The sequence below is a fragment of the Equus caballus genome, chromosome 4 (genome assembly GCF_041296265.1).
Source record: "Equus caballus isolate H_3958 breed thoroughbred chromosome 4, TB-T2T, whole genome shotgun sequence".
NCBI lineage: Eukaryota > Metazoa > Chordata > Mammalia > Perissodactyla > Equidae > Equus > Equus caballus.
In genome coordinates this window covers 42,492,956-42,515,554 of record NC_091687.1, presented here as the reverse complement: position 1 = coordinate 42,515,554, position 22,599 = coordinate 42,492,956, and the positions used below count along the sequence as shown (strand labels likewise).

Sequence of the window (22,599 nt, the reverse complement as noted above, 5' to 3'; positions counted from 1 at the left end):
GGGCCGGCCTGGGGCGGGGGTCCCGCCGAGGCAGGGGCTTCGCCCACGTGCGGCCGCCCGCGCCGGCCGTTTGCGCGGCCCGGGAGCCGGGGCGTGATGGGTGAGAGGCTGCGGGGGTGAGGAAGGCCCGGGGTAACAGGTGCCTCACCTCGGCTGATGGGATTAACTCTAGGGCCGCAGAGAGAGGGAGCCCGGCAGCAAAATCCCAGGAGAGGGAGAGAGAGGGAGCCTCTGGCGGCCAACGGAGGGCGAAAAGCACCGGCCCGAGGCGAGGCCGCCCCACCCCCTCGGCCGTGGGCGAGGGCCCTCAGGCCCGGGGCGAGGCCTGCCCTTCTAGGCCCTGCGTGCCTTTCTGCTCGGGCGTTGCTTCGCTGCTGGGGCCCCACAAGGTCTGCGGTTAACTCCATGACCCCGAGGCATTAAACCCCCGGGCCGCTCTCCTGGCCTGGAAGGCCAACACTTAGGCCCAGATCCCGTGTGGCCTCCACCTAGGCCGCTGCGGCCTCCGCCTAAACACCCACCTTGACCTTAAGGCTCCACCGCTAAAAGGAATGGAATGAGGAAGTCTTCTGACTTTCTCCTCAGGAGAGAGCTGTTCAGACCCCCAGCCCCTCCCGTTTATAAATGCTCAGTACCCCCTCCACCCCTCCCCCGCAAATACCAGAAGTATTACAGCCTTACTGCAAAACATAAACCTGATCATGACCTTCAGTATAGACCTTTAAACAAATTCTCCCAAAAGCTCTATGGAATAGAAGCTCTTAAAGGATAATTTTTCAAGAAGGTAAAAACATGACTCTCATAGGAATATAAAACGAAGATGTGTCAAAAATGTTATTTGACTCATTGATTAGGAGGAGAACCAGCAAGATATTGCAACCCATTCAAATGAGAATGTGAAGAACAGACCTTCATGGTCAATCAGGAAAGAGGACAAACTGGTTAATATTCTACAAGGCACTAAAATGTAATGTCTTGAATTATCTGTTCTACAGGGCAGTAATCGATTGTATCTCAGGAACAAAATAATTTTGCATTTCTATAGATAAGAACCATTTACATTAACAAAGTTTCTACAGCCTATAGAGTAGTAAAACAGCTTAGCCAAAGGCCGTCAAAGGTGCAGACTACCGTAGAACGGCAAAATTCCAGGGTCCTGTAGATAACATCCGGCATTCCATTGAAAGGACACCCAGTAATCTTTTGCCCATTTCAAAGTCTTACACAAGTTTTCCCAACAGAGCTATTATTATCTGCATTTTACAGATGGGAAAACTGAAGTTTAAGTTTTCTAACTTACCCACAGCTTTATCAGCTAGTAAATAAATATGGCTGGATATGAACCTCTGCTAGTCTCCACACAGAATCTGTAGCTGGGAGCAAAACCTTTTCTCAATTTCAAAACGTCTTTGTAAGTACTCAAGTCTATGTATCTTTTATTTTGAACAGTGATTTTTCTTTTTCTTCAAGCCTCACCAAATTCTGGGTGCTTTCCCAAGAAATTGGCATTCTCTGTCTACGAAGTGGATGTCACTTCTATAAGCATAAACAGATGTAACAGGCAATGTGAGGGGGCTGTGGTTCCAGTCTCCACTTTTGGAAAGAACATTTGTGCTGTCTGGGATAATTTAGTGGAAAGGTTCCTGTCATTTATTTGCAGTATGGAAACCATATTTTTTAGGAGAATAACCTAAATAAATGCAGCAACCTAATCACTGAGTTCTGTCTGTAGAAGAGGGGGCAGAGCTGGCAATAAAATCAGTCTTACACCTCTTTGCAAAAAGATGATTCATACAGAAAAGCAGCCTAAAGAATTTGGTCGGTTTGGGTTTCATTTTTTTTTTAATGTGAACCTTCTGGAAAAATTCATACTAGAAGAATGAATGACAGAGTTTTTAAAACATAATGCTGTTAATTTAAGATTCCTGGATTGCCCATAGTCTATCTTCCACTTCTGACGCTTACCTGAATGTTTGAAGGGTCCGCTAGACCAGTGCTAAACCAATATAGGTGGCTATTTAACTTTAAATCAATTAAAATATTTAATTTTGTATTTACAATTAAAAATTCAGTTCCTTAGTCCCACTAGCCACATTTGAAGGACTCAGTAGCTACATGTGGCTAGTGGCTACTGTGTGGGACAGTGTAGACAGAGAACATTTCCATCACAGAGATTTCCATTAGACAATGCTGTCCTAGACAACATTTGCACTTCTATAAATTAGGAAAGGTATGTTGACTTTATAAGGGTTAAAACTTAGTTCAAAGATCATTAATGTATTGGGAATTAGAGGTCCTATGTTTTGCAAATTCCAATTGGAAAGGGGCGGGAGCAGTGTTAAGGCATGAAAAGTGAAGTTCAGTACTGACGTGCAAGGCATCCAAAATGCAATGTGTTTGGGGTGGGAAGGGTTTGATTTTCAGATAAGATTTCTTTCATAAATCATGTAAAATATTGTCGGCTGTTATTCTTATTTCCTTTGTAACCAATAATATCATAATTAGTAAGAGTGAACCATGAGATTAGTCAATAAACAAAAAGTACAAAATGTATGCTATGTTGTTTTAGGGGTTTTTCTCAATATATTTTTTAGATTTTCATAATAGATATTCTGAATAACTATTCAAAGAATAAATTATTCATGTGTGTAGGTGAAATATTGGGTGCAGTTGTGAAATTAAAACTAAATCAAGCCTGAATCAAAGTTTAAGACTAGGGAAAATTAACTAAACTGAGCCTGAAGCCTGCCTATCACTCCTTAATTTATAACAGGAAGGCACCTGGCTGATTGTGTATTAACAGAAGTTCATAAAAGGAAGGAAGAGAATAGCACAAACAAGTCTCTAGAATAATTCCTTTATGGAGTAGGCAAAGAAATAGAACAGTTCCTATAGGTAATTTTACAAATAACTTGAGCAAAAAAGGATATTTTACTCATATTACTATTTCTTTACCAATACTGATAAGAAAAATGTCTTGACAGTAATGAGGCAACTTGTTTACCAAAAGTTTAGTTATAACTGCTTATTTCACATTTGTAAATATCAGCGTACTCTGTCGTCTTCAGATGTAAATGTTGGTATTCAGATATCTTAAAGGTCCATCTTTTAAGATAACCATCCCTCTTTAACGCTAAAAACTTGTACTTTTTATGGTATTTCACACGCACGCCATTGTAAAGGTGAAATATATTTCTCTAAAATAGTGGGAGAGTCCTCATGCTTACATTCAGAATGCATCAGAGATAAGTATGATCAGTCTGATGCCAGCTATAGCTAGCATAAAATTAAGCTTGATAAATGGATTGTGTAATCTAGAAAGTGTCATTTCTGCCCAAATACGTGATAATGATTCAACATGACTTTCTACCTACATTCATGGCTTGGGTATGCCGTTGAAAATTTATACCATCATCTTGGTCCATTTCTCGTTCTACAGTACATCCAGTATCTGGGCTTTTTGGCCTAAAAGTAGGCTCATGATAGGTGTGAGTGTTTACTTTCATTTGCTATAAGTTATGAACTATGGAACTTCTTGGGATTTCTCAAAGTCATTTTTAAGTTATTATTAATATCTTAGCTCTATAAATAAACCACAGTAGATTTACACGGTGTGTTTAGGCCAAAGTGATGGATCTTTTCTTTTATTCCTATTTTTACTTCATTTGGTTGCCCACACAAAACACAGAAAACCAAGAGTTTTGTTGTGCTAAACATCGATATGATGTTTTCATTCCTGTCACTGCTTCTAAGTTTGAAACAATAGCTGCTATAACCATTCTTTTCAGTTTTCAGTTTTATAGTGGTGCAAATTGCATGTTTAAAAACAAGTGGGAGATATTTATCTGTTTCTACAGAAGCCCATTTTACTTTCAACAGATTAGCCCCTCTGGCAGAAAGATTCTAGTAATGGGACTCTATCTGCCAATGCTCCCCCCCCCACGGGGTACACCTGAACTCTGTCGTCCTTGGGATTGGCATGTTGTCTCTCTGCTTCAGAATAATTAATTATTTCAAGACTGAAACAAACGGGAGAGACGTGGTGATCCTTCCCTGAGAGAACAGTTAGCAAAGTGTCAAATTGAGATGCAAATTGAAAACATTTTACTGGAATTCATATTCAGTACTCTTACCCTAGAGATGCCAAGCCTAGTTCTTGAGCTAGGCTTGGTGTAGCTCTTCTTTGCACACAATTGTTAGAGGAAATAGTTGTCTAAAACACACTAGTTGTGAAAATATGGAGAAAAGAATCAAAGAATAACAGAGGTACCAGAGTAGCTTCTCTATTCCATGGCGTTAACCTTGGTGAATTAATTGTTAACGTAAATAAATAAACACCCTGTTTGTCTACAATTAAACAGGAGATTTCTTTGATTTTATTTCCATTTCCAGTCTAGTTCTAGTAACAAAACCTCCTTGGGGAGGTTCGTTATAGTATCACTCTGTACAAAATTCAAATTATAACAAACTGCATTTTTAGAAAATTCTAGAATTTAATTTATAGATGTGATTGTCTGCTTTTAGAAATAATAAAAAATTTCCTCTGAAGTTGATACTACATTTTCTATAGGTTCTTAACCATAATCTTGATGTCTAGCATAGAGTGTTATCAATGACCATTATTTTAACACATAGATTCAAATAAAGTTTGAAAATATATCATTATGCCTTACATGTTTATACACTATTGAATTTTTGAATTGGATGACTAATGAACAAGTATTTATCCTAATCAGTGGGCAGATCTTGAGCAACCAATCCTCTTGTTCTTGTCCTAGGGCAGTACCCAACACTATGATCGTATTTGGAAATGTTGCTGGCCTTAAAGTTAGTTTCTTCCTCTTTTTTTTCCCCCTGCTAAGGAAGATTAGCCTTGAGCTAACATCTATTGCCCATCTTCTTTTTTTGCTTGAGGAAAATTAGCCCTGAGTTAACATCTGTACCAGTCTTCCTCCAGTTTGTATGTGGGTCACCACCACAGCGTGACTGATGAATGGTGTAGGTCCACACCCAGAATCCAAACCTGTGAACTCCGGGCGGCTGAAGCGTAGCGTGCCAAACTGAACCATGATACCACAGGGCTTGCCCCAGAGTTAGTTTCTTCTTGATTAAGCCCCTTCAAATTTCTTCACTCCACTAGAATCTCTGATTAGATTCTAAATGTATAGAAGGATCACATACTTTCTGGGCTTTTGTTCTATTGCTGTTATAAGAAAAACCTTTCAAACTTTCAGCAACTGTAAGATTTTAGTTTTCTAAAAACATATTTATGTAAGTTAAAAATAAAGAGACCAGTTAGTCTAGAAAATCTTGTCTTAATCCTGCTCCTGATTTTTGTTTAATTGAGCAAAACCCTGTTAAATTCTACAATTAATAATTTTCTAGCCTACAAGCCATGTATGTGTTCCCTTATATTAAGTTACTTTTTAAAAAAATCCATGGGCACCAAGCTGGTATATGCAAAAATACAATATGCTATTTATTTTCCATGTTGAATTGCGACAAACACTAACAACAAGCTAAACATCTTATTTATTTTGTGAATACAGAAATAGCATAGTGAACAGTTGAAAACAGCCTAATACTTAGCTGGGTCATCAAATGAAATGAAATTCATATTTTATGATACTGAGAATAGAAACAAACACATTGATGTGAGATGAAATTGAGCTAATATTAATTAAAATTTTAGAAGGGAGTTAAATAACATAGTTACCAAAACAAGATATCATCTTTACTGGGAGTATAAATTTAGCCTGTTGTAGCTTTAAACTGAAGGAAACTGAATTTGTGGATTTTTTTTAAAAATTTGCTTTTTTCTAGATTTTAACAATCTAGTCTGACATTGCTTCGTGAAGCCTGAATAATTTTCTTATAATAAATCACACGTACTTGAGTACAGTGTGCTGTAATATAATTTGAGCTCATCTCAAGAGCCTCAGAAGTTAAGCAAGGCTAGCAGCTTACAACTAAATGTTGGACTGCCACACGCTCACCCAAAGGAGAGTTGGACCAAGGCCGACTGAGGCATTCAGATGCATAAATAAATAAACATTTATTATGTGATGTAGTTTTATTTTCTGAAAAGGAAATGCACTTTCAAAAATCTAACACTAAGCTTAAAATTGACACTGAGATGCTCTTGGATGAGTGCTGACCCAGAAACTTGCATATTTACATTTAGGGACAGTTGCCAAATACTTGTACATCATCATCACCTCATTAAAACCATTCTGATCACTTCTGTGGGATTTTCGAATCACAAGGTCATTGCATACTCTTAATGACTTTTATGTTGCTTAAAATGATATTGTCTCTAACTGTGGAAGATATGACTTCTCTGCAAGATTCTAACCATTTGTTTGGGTATGTAAAACCTAAGAAATATAAGGAACAATTTAGAGGGATCAATAAAAATAACACAAAACATTTCTAATAAATTACTATCTTGTGGGCTCACCATGTGAAAATCAAATACACAATTGATTCTGAATAGTTCTTGGTAGGATTTAAACATTTTTAAATAAAGTAAACTGCCTTATGTAATAGTTGTGTTCAAAAGAAACCAGTTGTGTAGCCTATGGAATCTTTATTAAATAAGTTAACAAGATTCTGCCATGTTCCTTGCTCGTAGAAAATTTCATTATCTAGTTTTAATTCCCTGGCATAGTGCTAGGCATGAAAGGTGAATATTAGCTATTGACAAGAAATTTTCACAGATTGAGGTATAAGGAGTAGCTATTCTAGTTTAAAACTGATACAGCTTGAACTAAAGAAGCCTGACTTATGGCCCATCAGACATACATTGCACATCTGCTTTAACCATTAAAGTAAAGAGTGCACTCTTTGAAGCTAAGAATGCATACTTCCCCTCCTACAACGCTATTATGGGTAACCCCTTTATTAGTACTCCTGAAGATAAGTTCCCTTTCCCAGACATGAGGGTCACGTTGACCGGCTAATTTGCAACTGAATATCTCTTTGAAACTTTCATGAATATGTGTATCCTGGGCATATTTGATGTATGTTATTTGTTCTAAAAAGGTATAAAACTGTACTGAAAACCATGCTTCTCTGAACGCTTTCCTCCTTTGTGGAGACTGCCTTCCTGGGTTATAATCCTCAACTTGGCTCATATAAAAGTCACCTTATCTCTCCTATCTATAGAATGGTTACTGGTAAATTTCATTGGCAGTATCCTTGTCTTTGTAAAGGATGCTAGGAAAGCAATATAAGAAAACGGATAAACTACATTAGAAAATTTAGAAAATATTCCTCTTTGCTAGTATCATGTCTAGTATTCCAAACCTTGTGTGAAGTCAGAATCACCTAGAGAGCTTGATCAGATTCAAATTACTGGGTCCTATGTCAGCTGTCCTGAATAGGAATCTCTGGGGTGTAATCTAGTAAACTCTACAATCTTCCAAAGGTGATTCTGTTGTGCAGCTAGACTGAGGATGGAACTTTGGGAAACACTAAATAGGTAATTAACTGACATTATTGCTAATGACTAGTATATACCTAAGTTCTCACTCCCGAATCACTACTTGGTATACTCTGTGTAGTAGAATTGTCATATCTATGGAGAATCTTCTGGGACCATGAGTAGGAGGTGTCAGAAACCATGCTAGCCCTGTCTTCCCTGCTCTGTTTTTTGGTTATGGAGGTCTACTCCCAGCTTTTTGGTTAAGGTAATAGTGACAGCCATGCTTTGTAGTTACTGTCCTGATTCGTTCTCTACGTTTATCCAAGGAGGCTAGAAAAATTTATAAATGTGGTACTCACATTTTAAGAATTGAGACGTCTTCTTGAGACCCTCTGTTCAAAACTTTCCACTAACTTCAAGATTATCCAGAAAAATTTTAGTCTTTTAGAATATCTCTAAATTTGAGAATACAGTGATATGTTAGCTACCTCTATTAAGATTTCAGAAACTTCTCAACCAACTGGTGGATACTTTGCAGAGCCACTGAAATTCTAATTCCATCAGAAAATAGAGAAGTTTTAGAGGCAGCCAAATATGGAGCATGTTTTTAAGAGATCATTTTCAAAAAAGGTAAAATCATGACTCTCATACAGATTTAAAAATGAAAATGTGTTCATGATTTTATTTAAGTAATTAATGAGGAAACTGGAAAGATATTACAACCAGTTCAAGGGTGATTATTTTTAAAAAACACGTTTATGTTGGTGTAGTGGTTAAGTTTGGCATGCTCCACTTCGGCGGCCCAGGTGTGAAGCTTCACATCCCAGGCTCAGACCTACACTGCTCATCAGCCATGCTGTGGTAGGCGTCCCACATGTAAAGTAGAGGAAGATGGGCACAGATGTTAGCTCAGGGCCAGTCTTCCTCAAGCAAAAGAAGAGGAGGATTGGCAACAGATGTTAGCTCAGCACTAATCTTCCTCAGCAAAAAAACCCAAAAAGCCCCACATTTATACATCTGAAACATTAGAATTAACATATAAATGAAAACAAAAATGGCCTCTTCCTCAGTAGGGGAGAGAAGTGAACCTCCAGCTGACAGAATTTATAGATCTACAGGCAGGAATTATTTTGCATTGCTATCAGCTATCTTAAAGACAATGAAAGGCTACAATCAGATACCTGGAAGAATGTGATCTAAACAACGCATAGTTTTCTTTTGAAGCATAATGTTCTTCTTAAAATGTCAGACGTCAGGGCCTCCATCAGTTTTCCCTTCTTTATTTCCAAACACGTACATTAATGATTTTTGGGAAATACACAGGAATATTCATAACGGCATTATTAATCATAGCCAAAAAGGGAAAGCAACGCAAATATCCATCAAATGATGAATGAATAAATAAAATGTAATGTGTCTATACAATGGAATATATTTGGCAACACAAAGAAATGAAGTACTGACACATGATACAACATGGTTAAAGCTTGAAAACATTAGGTTAAATGAAAGAAATCAGTCACAAAAGGTCACATATTGTATGATTCTATTGGCACAAAATGTCCAGAATAGGCAAATCTATAGAGACAGAAAATAGATTAGTAGTTGCTTAAGGCCAGGACTGGGGGTTAACGCGAGGGAGTGACAGCTAACAGATAGGGAGTTTCTGTTAAGGGATATGAAAACGTCCTAAAATTAGATTGTGATGGTGGTTGTACAAGCCTGTGAATATACTAAAACACATTGAATTTACACGTTAAAAGGATCAATTGTGTGATATGTGAACCATATCTTGATAAAACTGTAAAAGATAATCTTTGGCTAGTCTATAATGAAATCCACAGCACCAAAACAAATTGCTTAGATCTAGTATAATTCCCACATTTTAAATCAAGTTAACTTTGTAGGATAACACTGTTGTCTATCACTGAATAGTTCTCTTAAAGTATTAGATATATAGGTCAGGGCTAATTCACATTACAGCTTAAGAATTGCTGAGCTAAAACTAAGTAGAATAATTCATGTTTGTACAGTTATGTGATGGTCTGCACATAGTAAGGAAACAAAATTGGAAATGAAAAATGTGTTTCATCTAAGTATCAAAACATTAGATCAATAATTTCACTCAGTATTGGGGTTTACAGTATCTCTGTGACTTGGACCAATGTTAACTTTACCTTGCTTCAAATCCTGTTTGGAATGCAGTAAAGATAAACGAATATATAGAGAAATAGTTCTTTGTCTGATTTGACATATCTGAAAAATTAGAAGGGAATAGGTAAGGTACCCATGGGCAGATAACCTCTGTAAATACCTGGTTTTGTTTGTTTGTTGTTGTTTTATTTGGTTTCCAAAATGCCTCACAATTAGTCAAAACTTTTTCTACACACAAATAAGTACATATCAGGCAATGTGAGAGATTTTTAAACAAATAGGTCCAAAATTTGCATCCAAACAAGACCTCCCTCAAAGCAATCTTTTAAGTCTATGCAATAATGAACATTTTCATTCTTTGAAGTACAATTTGATGTGTATAAACAATCTAAAGGCATCTGCAGTCAAATCCAGTATGAGAAGGGAAAGTAGTGAATTGAGCTTTCTTAAGTAGCTCATTGACTGAGTCATAACAGTTCATAACAAAAGAGGAGTTCCAAAGGATAATTTTTAGTGTTATTTGAAAAAGCATATTCTTGGAAGAGGATAATACTCATTTTGATGCATAATTTATGTGTTTGTTTTATTGCATTTTAATCGTGCCTCATTATTGTCACACATTCTAGTATTTATTATACGACAAATATTATACAGACAAATAACAACAATCACTTTATAATATAGTAGGTAACGTCACACAGCTTCGTTATACAATGGAAAGTTGTCCCCAGCACACTAGGTAAAAACGTATAAGAAGCTGACACAGAGTATTATCTCAAAGCCAGTTTTCATTGTTAAAAGTGTGATTGTCTCATAGTCAGTTTTTTTTGTTTTGTTTTGTTTTATGTGAAGAAGATTGGCCCTGAGGTAACATCTGTTGCCAGTCTTTCTCTTTTTGCTTGAGATTGTTGCTGAGCTAACATCTATGCCAATCTTCCTCTATTTTTTGTATGTAGGATGCTGCAACAGCATGGCTTGATGAGCAGTGTGTAGGCCCATGCCCGGGATCTGAACCAGTGATGAACCCTAGGCCACCGAAGTGGAGCACGTGAACTTAACCACTACGCCACCAGACCGGCCCCTCATAGTCAGTTTTTATTGTTTCATTTTCATTGTTAAAAGTGTGATTTCATCTTGAGAAAGACAAAGCTGGAGGCCTCACACTTCCTGATTTCAAAACATATTACAAAGCTACAGTAGTCAAAATAGTATGGTACCAGCAAAAAGACAGATGTATAGACCAATGGAACAGAATAGAGAAGCTAGAAATAAACTTTTACATATGACAAAATGATCTTCAACAAAGGTACCAAAGCTACACAATGGGGAAAGGAAAGTCTCTTCGACAAATGGTGCGGGGAAAACAGAATATATAGCTGCAAAAGAGTGAAGTTTGACCCTTATGTTACACCAGATACATAAGTTAACTCACAGTAGATTAAAGACCTAAACATAAGACCTGAATCTGTAAAACTTCTAGAAGAAAACTTATGGGAAAAGCTTCATGACATTGGATTTGGCAATGATTTCTTGGATATGATAGTGAAAGCACAGGCAATAAAGTGAAAATAGACAAATGGGATTACATTAACTTAAAAGTTTCTGTGGAGCAAAGGAAACAATCAGCAGAGTGAAAAGGCAACCTACAGAATGGGAGAAAGTACTTATAAACCATATGTCTGATAAGAGGTTAATATCTAGAAAATATAAAGAACTCCTACAACTAAACAACAAAGAGCCAAGCAATCCAATTAAATAATGAGCAAAGAACTTGAATAGACATTTCTCCAAAGAAGACATACAAATGCCTAATATGTACATTAAAAGATGCTCAACATCACTAATCATCAGGAAAATGCAAATCAAAACAACAGTAGATATCACCTCACACCGATTAGAATGACCATTATAAAAAACCAAGAAAATAACAACTATTAGTGAGGATATGGAGAAATTGAAACCCTCGTGCACTACTGGTGGGAATGTAAAATGGTACAGCCACTATGGAAAACTGTATGGAGGTTTCTCAAAAATTTTAAAACAGAATTACTATATAGTCCAGCAATCCCACTTCTAGATAATTACCCAAAAGAATTGAAAAGAGGATTTTGAAAGGATATTTACACACCAATGTTCATTGCAGCATTATTCACGATCGGCAAGATGTGGAAGCACCTAAATGTGCATCAACAGAAGAATGGATAAAATTAATGTGGTCTATGCGTACACTGGAATATTGTTCTGCCTTTTAAAAAAAGGAAACCCTGTCATATGCTGCAACATGGATGAACCCTGATGACATTTGTGGTGGAATAAGCCAGCCACAAAAAGACGTATACTGCATGACTAAATTTATGTGATATATCCCAAATAGTCCACCTCTTAGAAGCAGAAAGTAGAATGGTGATTGCCAGGGGCTGAGGGGAGGGGGGGAAAGAGGAGTTGTTCAATGGATATAGAGTTTCAGTTTTGCAAGATGAAAAACTTCTAGAGATCTGTTGTACAACAATGTGTATAGAGTTAATACTACTGTACTGTACGCTTTAAAAAGGTTGATAGTAAATTGTATGTATGTTTGACCACAATAGAAAAAAGTGTGATTTCGTTGCTGCAAGGTGAACCTATAACAAAGAAAATCAAGTTTACATGTATCATAGTCTCTGAAGAATCATCAAAATCAAGGTTAATTGGCAGGAAAGGTAATTCATACACAACCGTACTTTGCCAGGTTTCACATTTCTAGCTTCACAAATGCCTCAGAAGGTATGGAAATTGCTTCCTTATTTTTCAGGGACATTATTGCTTGGCTGTGTTATAAAACCTAGGTGCCATGTACTTTGAAAGTATATAAATGCTTCAGCTCTTTTAACCTTGACTTTTGTATTTGTAATTGTAGGTCTGACTTCTTACCTTATTCGTGCAGAACAAACAGTCAAACAACTATTTCCATATGAATCCAGATGCTGTTTTGATTCTGACTCCACCTGAGGATAGCGGATTAGATGGAGACACTGCTTCCAGTCTGACGGAATGATTTCAGCTGGTCCAGCCTGACTCAAATTCACCTTTACTCTGACGAATTAGACACGTCAGTTCTCTGGTACTTCTGCCATGAAGTTAGTCCCTTGAACTTGAGCCAGAGAACCACTCCAATTCCTGTTTGAACTCTGGAATTCCCATGTCATTGGGCCTTACCCTGCCCTCCTTTGAAATTCTCTCTCGTCTTTCTCTCTCTCTGTCCTTCATCATTCTCACCAGACAAGTAGGAGCTGTATACCGAGTTAACTTTGAACATCTATAAATGGCAAATACATGTTCATTTCACTTGTTTCACCTTAGCCTAAGGAATCAAGTTGAATTAGCTTCTTCACTTAAAAAGCAAATTAGCAATACATTTTATTGGTCTCATAAAAATCAAGCAGCTTGATTATTAGTCTGAAACTTTATATTTGGTTTCATTAAATGTTTGACAAATTTTAAAATATTTGTTGTAAACCAGGCTGAAATTCCCAAAATGTTGAAATCTTTATGTACATTCTTTTACTTTTATTTTTATTTTTTTGCTGAGGAAGATTCACCTTGAACAAACATCTGTGCCAGTCTTCCTCTATTTTGTATGTGGGTTGCTGCCACAGCATGGCCACCGATGAGTACTGTAGGTCTGTGCCCAGGCAAGGAACCTAGACCGCCAAAGTGGAGCATGCCAAATTTAACCACTAGGCCACAGGGCCAGCCCCTATATATTTAAATATGCTAGTTTATAAAACAAATGTACGAAAATGAGTGATATGCTGATAAATGTTTAACAACTGGCCCTCTGCAGGGATTAGGGGATTGCAGTATTTGCCAATTTGCATGGTGTAATTACTCCAACAATGGCCAATTTCAAATTACTGTAGGGGAGGAAGACATTTCCTCTACCCACTGTGGGTTCTTCTGGTCAGAGAACAAATTAAATTCACGTGAGACAGAATAACAGGAGAAAATTAAACAAAGCTTTATAACATGTATACATGGGAGAGGCTCAGGCAAGCTGAGCAACTCCCCAAAATGGCTGAAGCCACCACCTTAATATCATATTCAGCTAAAGACAAAGGAGGATGTTGGGGGTGTGGGGAGTCAGTTACAGGAGGTTACCAGACAAGCACAGTAAACAGGAATAAGATTATTATGCAGATTTAAGTCTTTGCCTTCTGCATTGATAAGAGTTTCTAGAGATAAGGTCATCCCCCTTCTTCCTGGTACAGAGAGGGAGACACCTTTACAGATGGAGATTTCCCTTACAAATGTAAGTGTCTCTTAACAAAGGGTAAGTAAATTCTACTTTTCAGTTGCTTTCCTGTCTGCAGTTTATTAAAAGTAACCAGCCCCAAACAATCCTCATGCCAAAGAGACGTATCTTGGGGTGGCCAGTTCCAGGCCCCCACATTACCAACATACAATTCCTGAAAATTTAACAGTCAGCTCTTATAGGTCAGTAAGACCTAACTCCAACTCACCACTGAAGAAAAGTCATATATTATTAAAAATAATACACTGACAGGTAACTAGTTCTAATAAAATAATTACAAATTTTCTTTAAATAAAACATTTTATAGTAAATTTCTGAGAAAAATATTATATATATATTCAGTAAATTTTGAGCAATATATTGCTCAAAGTAAGATATGAGATTTAAAGTGTATTTGAGACTATTTTCTTTCATATGAATTCATATGAATTCATAGGAGGCATGTTTTATGACAAACAGTAGGTTATGTCATTAGCAACAACTTCATTTTCATCTAATAACACGGTCTGCATTCTTATTTCTTTTAAAATCCTGATGGCATAAGTAGAAAAGATTATCCAATAAAAGCAAATCACCGAGAGATTCAAACAGTTAGATTTCAGACTTGGCTACCTTTGAGTGTCTGATCTGCTCCAAAGGTGTTTTAAAATGTAGATTTTATTATTATTCAGGTTTGATGAAACCAACAGATCAGGAAATAATTGCCATTCTAAAGACAATTTGTTACTCACAGTTCCCAAAAGGAAGGGGCACACTAGGCCATTCAAGGCCACACAGAGAAGCACCAGGGTCAGTCAGGAGGCAGAGGGACTGGGAGAGAAACATGTAAGAACCTCTGTTTTCTGTGAGAAGAAACAGGTGAAGCAGGGTAAGCAGGTTTAGGATTGACTGGTTTGAGTAATTTCAGCAGGTTCTAGGATATAAGGTCTGTCTCTGCTCATCTGATACCTGGTGCCTGGGTGATTAGGGCAGAGGAATAGTGGCCCTGCGTAGGAGAGCTCTGTGAGAACCCAATAAAGAGGGTGTTTGGAGGAGTACGGGCTCTGAATTGGTTGGTTTGCACTTGAAATGTGCTCTTACAGATGCATTGTTTATTATCTCTACAAATTGGCTAGCCTTGGGAAGGGTAGTCTCTCCAGGGTCAGCAAGTCCTCAGATGTCAAAGCATCAAAAAATACAGAAAACAAAAAGGCTTGATTAATGCAAATGGAGAAATGTACTTTAAATACTGCTATCAATCTTCCCTCAATTTTTTCCCCTGTAACGATTACAAAGACATACTCTTTGATAGGAATTTGGAATGAACATATTCTATTTTGCCAAATAAAGACAGATTGATATGCTCTGACAATCAACTAATTGTCAAAGTAGGAAGATTCCTTTTTATAAAAATTAAGGCTGCCAAGAAGGCACATGTTTGAATAGAAGGCTAGACTGCTTCCGACAGAGATGGGCCAAGGGCCTATTTTTGGACAAAGCCCAGATTTTCTTCCAAAAGTAATTCTGGATCTTCTTAGTACTTAGATAAATGGATGAGGGAGACCTCAGTGTCCTACTTTAGTCAGCAACAGTACATTGCCATGATTACTTTTGCCTGGGGAGTATTTACAGGACATGATACATAAAATAACTCAATAAAGCACCCATAAAATATCTGATTTTGAAAAATATAATATTCTAGTGAACCTTCCAAGATGAACCAGTTGCATAATATATCCCTAGGTATATTGACTTGACCTCCTGTATAGGGTCATTAGATATAAGTTAATCAAATATTGGCAAATATCTGCCCAAAATGGTAACTTACATTTAATACTGGTTGCTCTTAAGCCGTTTCTTCTGGGAACATTTTAATAATAAGATAATGAGTAGTTTGTTGGGGTAATAATTACTTCATTGACAATAAAAATATTTTATCAGAACATAGAATACTCACTTTTATGTCCCTTCAGTCAGCAATTATCTACTGAACATTTATCAGATGTGAGGCATTGTGCTAAACACTGGGAAATGTTCATAATTGTACCAAGTCATTAATTAATTAATTAATTAATGTACCTCCTGGATTTCTGTGATATACCTATTCTTATATATACACACATTCTTATATAGATAGATAGATAGATAGATATGAGTACCCAATAGGTACTCATCTTATCAAAATACAAATTTTAATTTAGCTCTATCTCCTGGGGATTTGTTTATTGCATAAAGCAAAGTATATCATGAATGAGTATACAAAGCTTTATGTAAGTGATCAAATACATAAATATGAACACATATATGTGTGTGCACAATTTTAGGTTTGGTTTTCTTGGTTTGTAACTGCAGTAGCTTCTCAAGTTGAAGGTTGGTGAGTAGAAGGAGTGAGAAGCAGTGAAAGGACAGCCCAGATGGCAAACTGTGTCTTGGGTTCATCCATGTAGACATCTCAGTGGTTCTGTTAGTGTTCTTCAACTTCCAAGGCGCCAATCACTTCGTTTTCTCCTAGCCACAAGCATTTCCTTTCCCTAGTAGAATCTCTCAATGCAGGGTTTCATGTTCTTGACTTCCTCCTCTCCACTGTCAAAGCTTTCCTGGCTAGTGTTTCCATTACAGAAACTTTGGTTTGTTGTTGCCAACTAAGCTAAGTAGGCCATTCAACACTTGTTGAGTTGTTTAAAAAACATATTAGTTGTCCTCATCAATTCAAGGCAAGCAGCTGGACCTTGAGACCAGGTGGTATGTTACAATGAAAGAAAGTCCTAGATAAAATTCTTGGTCCATTATTTGATTGGCGTTCATGCTTTTTCCTTGTTGATTTGCAGTAGTTCCCCATATATCACGTTAGTCCTTTTTTGGTTCTAGACATTGGAAATGTCACATGTCCCAATCTGTCATGTCTCTAACTTTGCCCATGTTGATCCTTAATTTTGATGTACTCATAGTCATCTCTTCTTTCCTTTTTCTTTTTGCCTTGCAATTTGTGCCTTTTGGATTTTCTTTAAGAAATCCTTCCTTATCTCTCCTTTATCTTTTTTTAACATGATAGTTTTGCTTTTCACATTTAGGTGTTTCATCAATTTGGAGTCTGCGTTTTTCTAGGGTTAGGTAGTGATCACGTTTTATTATTCTGAATTATTTTTAAGGGAAATTATCACATAGTCATTGCAATAATTATGGAAAAATAAATAATAATGTTATTTAATTATTTGTAGAAAAAGTATTTTGTACTTCAATGAAAAACTATGCATTGTCTATAACATATCCTTTCTGTTGTCTGGTAACAGCTTTGTTCATTATCTTTGAGTTATTTTGCACCTCTTTTTAAATTGCAGATAACTGATGGATATACAAACTCTGCTTTCCAGTAGAGTTTTGTGTGACTTCTTTAACTCCTATGGAAAAACCAGTTTTGCCTCCCTTCGTAATCCATTTCCTTTATTCCGTATAAATTTGTGCCTTTTGACTTTCCCTTTGAACCAGTTTTAACATCGGTCTGGCTCCCTCATTGATTAACCAGTAAAATAAAATCTTTAACACTATATGAGAGTCATTTTTTATGTCTATATGAGACTCATTATTTTACTTTCGTCTGAGAATTGTCTTTTAATACACTTAAACCAATTATTCATAGTAAGTTAACTAGCTAACAATTTTTTCCTCCAAATTTTTAAAAATGCTATACTTAAATTGAAATGATTCTTGACATGTGACATTAATAAACTATGCTTTGGGGAAGAAGCCCTTCATTTCTCTTAAAGCATATTTTGTAAGTGGTCTCTGGTCTGCCTGTGCATAAGGCTGGCGCAGAAGAGATGCTTGAGCGAGCAATACAGAGGTTTCTTCTTTTAAGCTCCATGAGCTTGAAGGTCATTTCTTTACCTTTATTTCCATTCCTCTACTTCTAGGCAAATGAATAAGGAACCAATGGTTTTCTAAATAAATAGGGGGATGTAAGTTAAAAAAAAAAAGACGGGGCCGGCCCTGTGGCCAAGTGGTTAAGTTCGCGCGCTCCCACTTCAGCGGCCCAGGGTTTCGCTGCTTCAGATCTTGGGCACGGACATGGCACCACTGATCAGGCCATGCTGAGGCGGCATCCCACATGCCACAGCTAGAAGGACCCACTACTGGAACATACAACAATGTACTGGGGGGATTTGGGGAGAAAAAGCAGAAAAGAAAAAAGATTGGCAACAGTTGTTAGCTCAGGTGCCAATCTAAATAAAGACTAAACTTGAGAGTGAACAGTTTTGAATTCTAGGCCCAGTCTTCATTAATCAATAGGACCCTGGCTAAGCTCCTAGCCTCTCTGGACCCTCCTCTTCTGGTCTGTCAAGTGTAGAGGTTGGACTAGCCTTGTGACTGACTTCAATTGATTTTGTCATTTACAATTAATTAAGTTCTTTTTGATACCTCTATGTAGCCAGCAATATTTAAAGGTAAAGGCTAACATAATCTTGCCGTTAGGAGAGATGTATTACAACAAAGGAAATCTTAGAGCAAATTCCACCACAAGTGCACACACTTATTAGTGAGGAGGCACAAGCTATTCCTTAAGCTCAAAGAAGTCCCAAATCTGTTCTGTTCTTTAGGCACTCCGACAAGCTCCTTGGATGAAAGTTCCACTTGAGGAGAAGGTGCGATGTTACAGCAGCAGGATTCAGCTAACCTTCTTTTAGGAGTCAGAGGGCAAAATTTTAAGTTACATAGCTGAATACATGACTGGTTCAAATTATCAAGTCTAGGGGGCCATTTATGCATTTCAAACTTGAAAGTGCATACAAATCTTGTTCAAATGCAGATCTTATTAAAAACACAAATCTGATCTAGTAGGGCTGGAATGGGGCCTGAGATCCTGCGTTTCTAAGAAAATCACTCCTGTTGCTGGTGCTGCCAGTCTAGACCACACTTTGAACATCAAGAATATAGACCACTGACCTCAGTAAATTCTAGAGCCCTGTTCATGCAGGGGCAGGAGGACCTACACAGTCTTCCTAGCCAACCACATACCTTAAACACCGATGAAAAATTTCTAACATTTCTTCTGCTATTTTATTACACACCTGGTGTTGATAGTAGTTGGGATAGCTGTCTCTCCAAAGCCTAGAGTATAGAATTGCTTAGTCTTTCAAATAGAAACAACCTACCCCTGGACTGTGCATTCAGGATTAGTGTGCTTGAAATGTTAGCTCACCTCTATATTACAGAGCCTACGCTGCACCATTTAAAGTAAACCGGACTCTCTTCTGTTCTGAAACACTAAACTCGATCCTCCCCCTTCCTCTTTCTTCCTCTTCTCTTTTTCAAATCTGAAAGTAAGTTTTCCTCCTCACCACCCCTCCTCATTCTCACTTTGAATTGGGGCTCTGGTGCCTTTGCTGTCAACCCTCGCTGTCCGTTGTACAACCTGGGTAACTGCAGAACCATTCAATGAGAATCTCCCTGAGTGGATCTCCAGGTAGCTGTCTTTTCTAAACCCTCCCTAGGCATTTCTAATATGCAGCCAGAATTGAGAATCGTGACTCTAGTACACTGATTCTTAAAAATGGCCGCAGATTGTGATTCCCCTCAGGAGCTTTTAAAAAATGCTTGAGTCCCATTCCAAAACGTCCTGACTTCATTGTTCAGGAGTATGGCCTGAGCATCAAAATTTTTAAGAGCTCTCCAAGGGTTGCTAATAAGTCTCAAAATAGAACTCAGCTTGATTCTGTTTATAGCCCCAACTTCTAGGATTGGTCAAAGTAAAACAACAGGATGCCTAGTGGTCTCTTTTACATTAGGGAAAAGGATTCCATTTACTTTTGAGACATAACTTACGAGTCATTATTCAGGCCTTACTGAAAATCTCGTAAATCTATCTGTAAGAATGTTATAGCTTGTTTTATTATACGTATGTGCCTAAGGATATACTAGTGGAGTTCTCAAATTTTAAATTGCATGACAGTCACCTGGGATAGTTGTTGACCATGTGGATCAGAATCTCCAAAGATAAGGTGGAAAGAGGGCTTATTAGTCTGCATTATAAGGGAGATACACAGTCAATACGGACAGCATTTGTGAGATGATGGTGAGCGAGCCGTGAAAGCAGAGCTGGCTGAGTAAGTGAGTGCTTGGGGAGCCATCTAACTATCTATATGGTGTTGGGTGAGGTTGAAGAAGATCAGGAGATACCACTTCGAAATATGTGACTTTGACATAAGGATTATGTTGAGCTGAAGGCAATTGACAATCAACAGAAGCAGGAAGAGTTCTCTGCCCTCTCCTTACCTGCTTAAAAGAAGGTATAAATTTCCGCTTCCTCGCCCCCTCCCCTACACCCTACCAGGAAGAGAGAGCTCTTATCACCAGAGATGGAGCGTCTACACCCACCTAGATGAGCTTGCATAAACAAACTTTACTAAAATAACCCTTATCTTCCATTAGTTACCTAATATATTTCCTAGTCACTTCTCTACAATTTATCATCCCTCGAAGCACAAACCCCCTTTCCTTTTTGTAAAATGGTATATAAGCTCCCAAGTCTAACCACTGGTTCGAGTTTCATTTCTTTTCTGTGAACTCGCAGGCATGTAAATATTAGTAAAAATTGTGTGCCTTTTCTCCTGTCAATCTTCCATTTGTTTAGTTCACAGGCTCCCAGTACTGAATCTAAGAGGATAGAGGAAAAGTTTTACTCCTTGACAAGGTTCACACGTGAGGCGCCCTGGTCCACCAAAACCTCATTTACTGGACTGGCTACTATGATTATAATTTCTGCTCAGCACTCACCCCTAAGATAAGGGATCTTTTTCCCAAATACAGTAAGAATGCCAGTATGCTACCTGGAAGTAAGTCATTGTCATTATTATTCACCACTATTAGTTGTTGCCTTCTCTCTAAAATACGTGGGACGTGGAAATCAAGGAATGGAACCCAAGTAAGAGAGAGGTTGCATTTTGATAAAAATAGAGTCAGGATGTTCTAAAAATAGCACACTGACAGGAAGAGCAGGGTCAGGGTGGGAAATACTGGGCTCCATCAGACACTTGGGGGAAGGGATGAGTGTGGAAGCAGTGCGGGTAGGAGAATGAGCAGATAGAGAAGCACCTGTTGTAGTTTGGAGGCAAACAATAGAAAGGACTAGGAGGGAATGAGGGAAGAAAGGCATGCCCGTTCACCTACCTCGATATTTGGCCTCTTGCTAAATAATAACTACCATTTATTAAGGACAGTGCATATGCTAGGCACTCTACTAAACATGTTACATTGGCTGTTATATCAATTCCTGCAATATCTCTATGAGGTAGGCTATATTTTCCCACTTTGTCAGGAAAAAAAAAAACCTGTAAAACTCAGAGAGATTACATAATCTTCCTAAAGCTGTTAATAAGGAGCAGGGCTGGAATATGAACCTGCCTAGTACAATTCCAAACACCTCTTTCCTCCTTAATATCTTTCATTAAAAAGAAAAAGGCAAATTAAAGTTTTGGGGATGAAGAAGAAAAACTAGCAGAATCTAAGCTCCATTTGTTTTAACCATGGTGATTGAATTAACTCGTCAACGTTTGCTGAGAATTCATGAATTGTTAATAGATTGTGGAAGTATTATCACCTTTGCTGATGTCTACTTGAATAGAGCTTCTTAATTTAACTCCAGGGTATTTAAATTGTTTGGCGTCTCAGAAGCCTCATTTAATAAGCCTCAACCTGGAAATTGGCCAAGAGCTCTTGACAATAGAAGTGGCCACTACACCAAGAAACCTTATTTCTTGTGCTCTTAAGAAGCAGAACAAAAGGAAGACTATCATGGAGTACGTGTTGCTTATTGCTCCAGCTTATGTGTCCTGTAAATTATTAATGGTGGATACATACTATCATAAAAGTAGAAAACAGCACACACAAAAAGTCGTTCTTATTTGAGAAGCGAAGTAGCTGTACAGACTGCACAAGACTGTAGAAGTCAGAGGCTCTGACTTCTTCCTCTATTTTGCCTCCCCCTCTTTGTTTTAGCACTAATAGAACTGAACAGCTCAAGGGCATTATGAAAAAGTAAATGAGGCTCGTACTCAAATTAGAAACAATTTGAACTAAGCAACACACAGTGTGGCCTAGACTACTTCATAAAAGTGAATTAAAAAATGACAGGGAAAATAATGACAAGTATGTATAGGGGCACATGAATACTTACCAATGATATTGGCTATGCAGGAATTATGCAATGTTGCATTTTGAGTGTCCCAGAGAAAATATGAATAAATTAGAAAAAGAAAGAAGAAAAAGGAGAAAGTATGAAAAGGATCTAGTAACATTGAATATCTATTCTCTCAAGGCAAAATAAATTTATTGTGCCAAGCAAAGAACAAAAAGAAATCTTCATTATTTCTTTTAGTTTAGGTTTTTAAAAAAAATAATCTCAAAGTTGATGTACTCATCTTCCTCAGGTAATTATCATGATAACTCAAAGGTAGTGTTCTTCTTTGACAATCTTTAGTAGCATACAGAAAAATCAAATGGAATTCTAGTGAACTACTACACTTTTGTAATCAACATTTTAGAAATTTAAATGACCTCACAGATTATCTAATCCAGTGTTTAGTAGTCGTGTAGTCCAAAGACTACCTGAGTCAGAATCAGTCAGAATAATTAATAAAAATGTGTACTCCCAGAAATCACACCAAACACACGAAATCAAAATCTCTCAGAGATGAGTCACAGCAGCTTGCTAACTTTGAGTGTATACAGTGTTTTCCCTATTCCAGACATCACG

At 37.5% G+C, this 22,599-nt stretch overlaps 1 protein-coding gene and 1 long non-coding RNA gene across 21 annotated transcripts in view; one reads left to right on the top strand and one right to left on the bottom strand.

Annotated features, from left to right (window-relative positions):
- PPP1R9A (protein phosphatase 1 regulatory subunit 9A) overlaps window positions 1-653 on the bottom strand; it is a 314,168-nt gene extending 313,515 nt beyond the window's left edge. For all 18 annotated transcript variants that reach the window (XM_023639218.2, XM_023639228.2, XM_023639222.2 and 15 more), the window contains exon 1: window positions 149-653. The gene's annotated coding sequence lies outside the window, so the exon portion shown is untranslated. The remainder of the gene's footprint in view (window positions 1-148) is intronic.
- Window positions 22-17,393, top strand: LOC111773168 (uncharacterized). Of its 3 annotated transcripts, none has more exons than XR_011438185.1 (4): window positions 22-100; window positions 1,307-1,411; window positions 10,537-10,667; window positions 12,477-17,393. It is a non-coding gene; the product is annotated as an uncharacterized lncRNA (long non-coding RNA). The 3 variants fall into 3 exon arrangements; XR_011438184.1 differs by having other exon boundaries at window positions 56-389; XR_002807416.2 differs by lacking the exon at window positions 10,537-10,667 and having other exon boundaries at window positions 12,477-13,064.
- The last annotated feature ends 5,206 nt before the right edge of the window (window positions 17,394-22,599 follow it).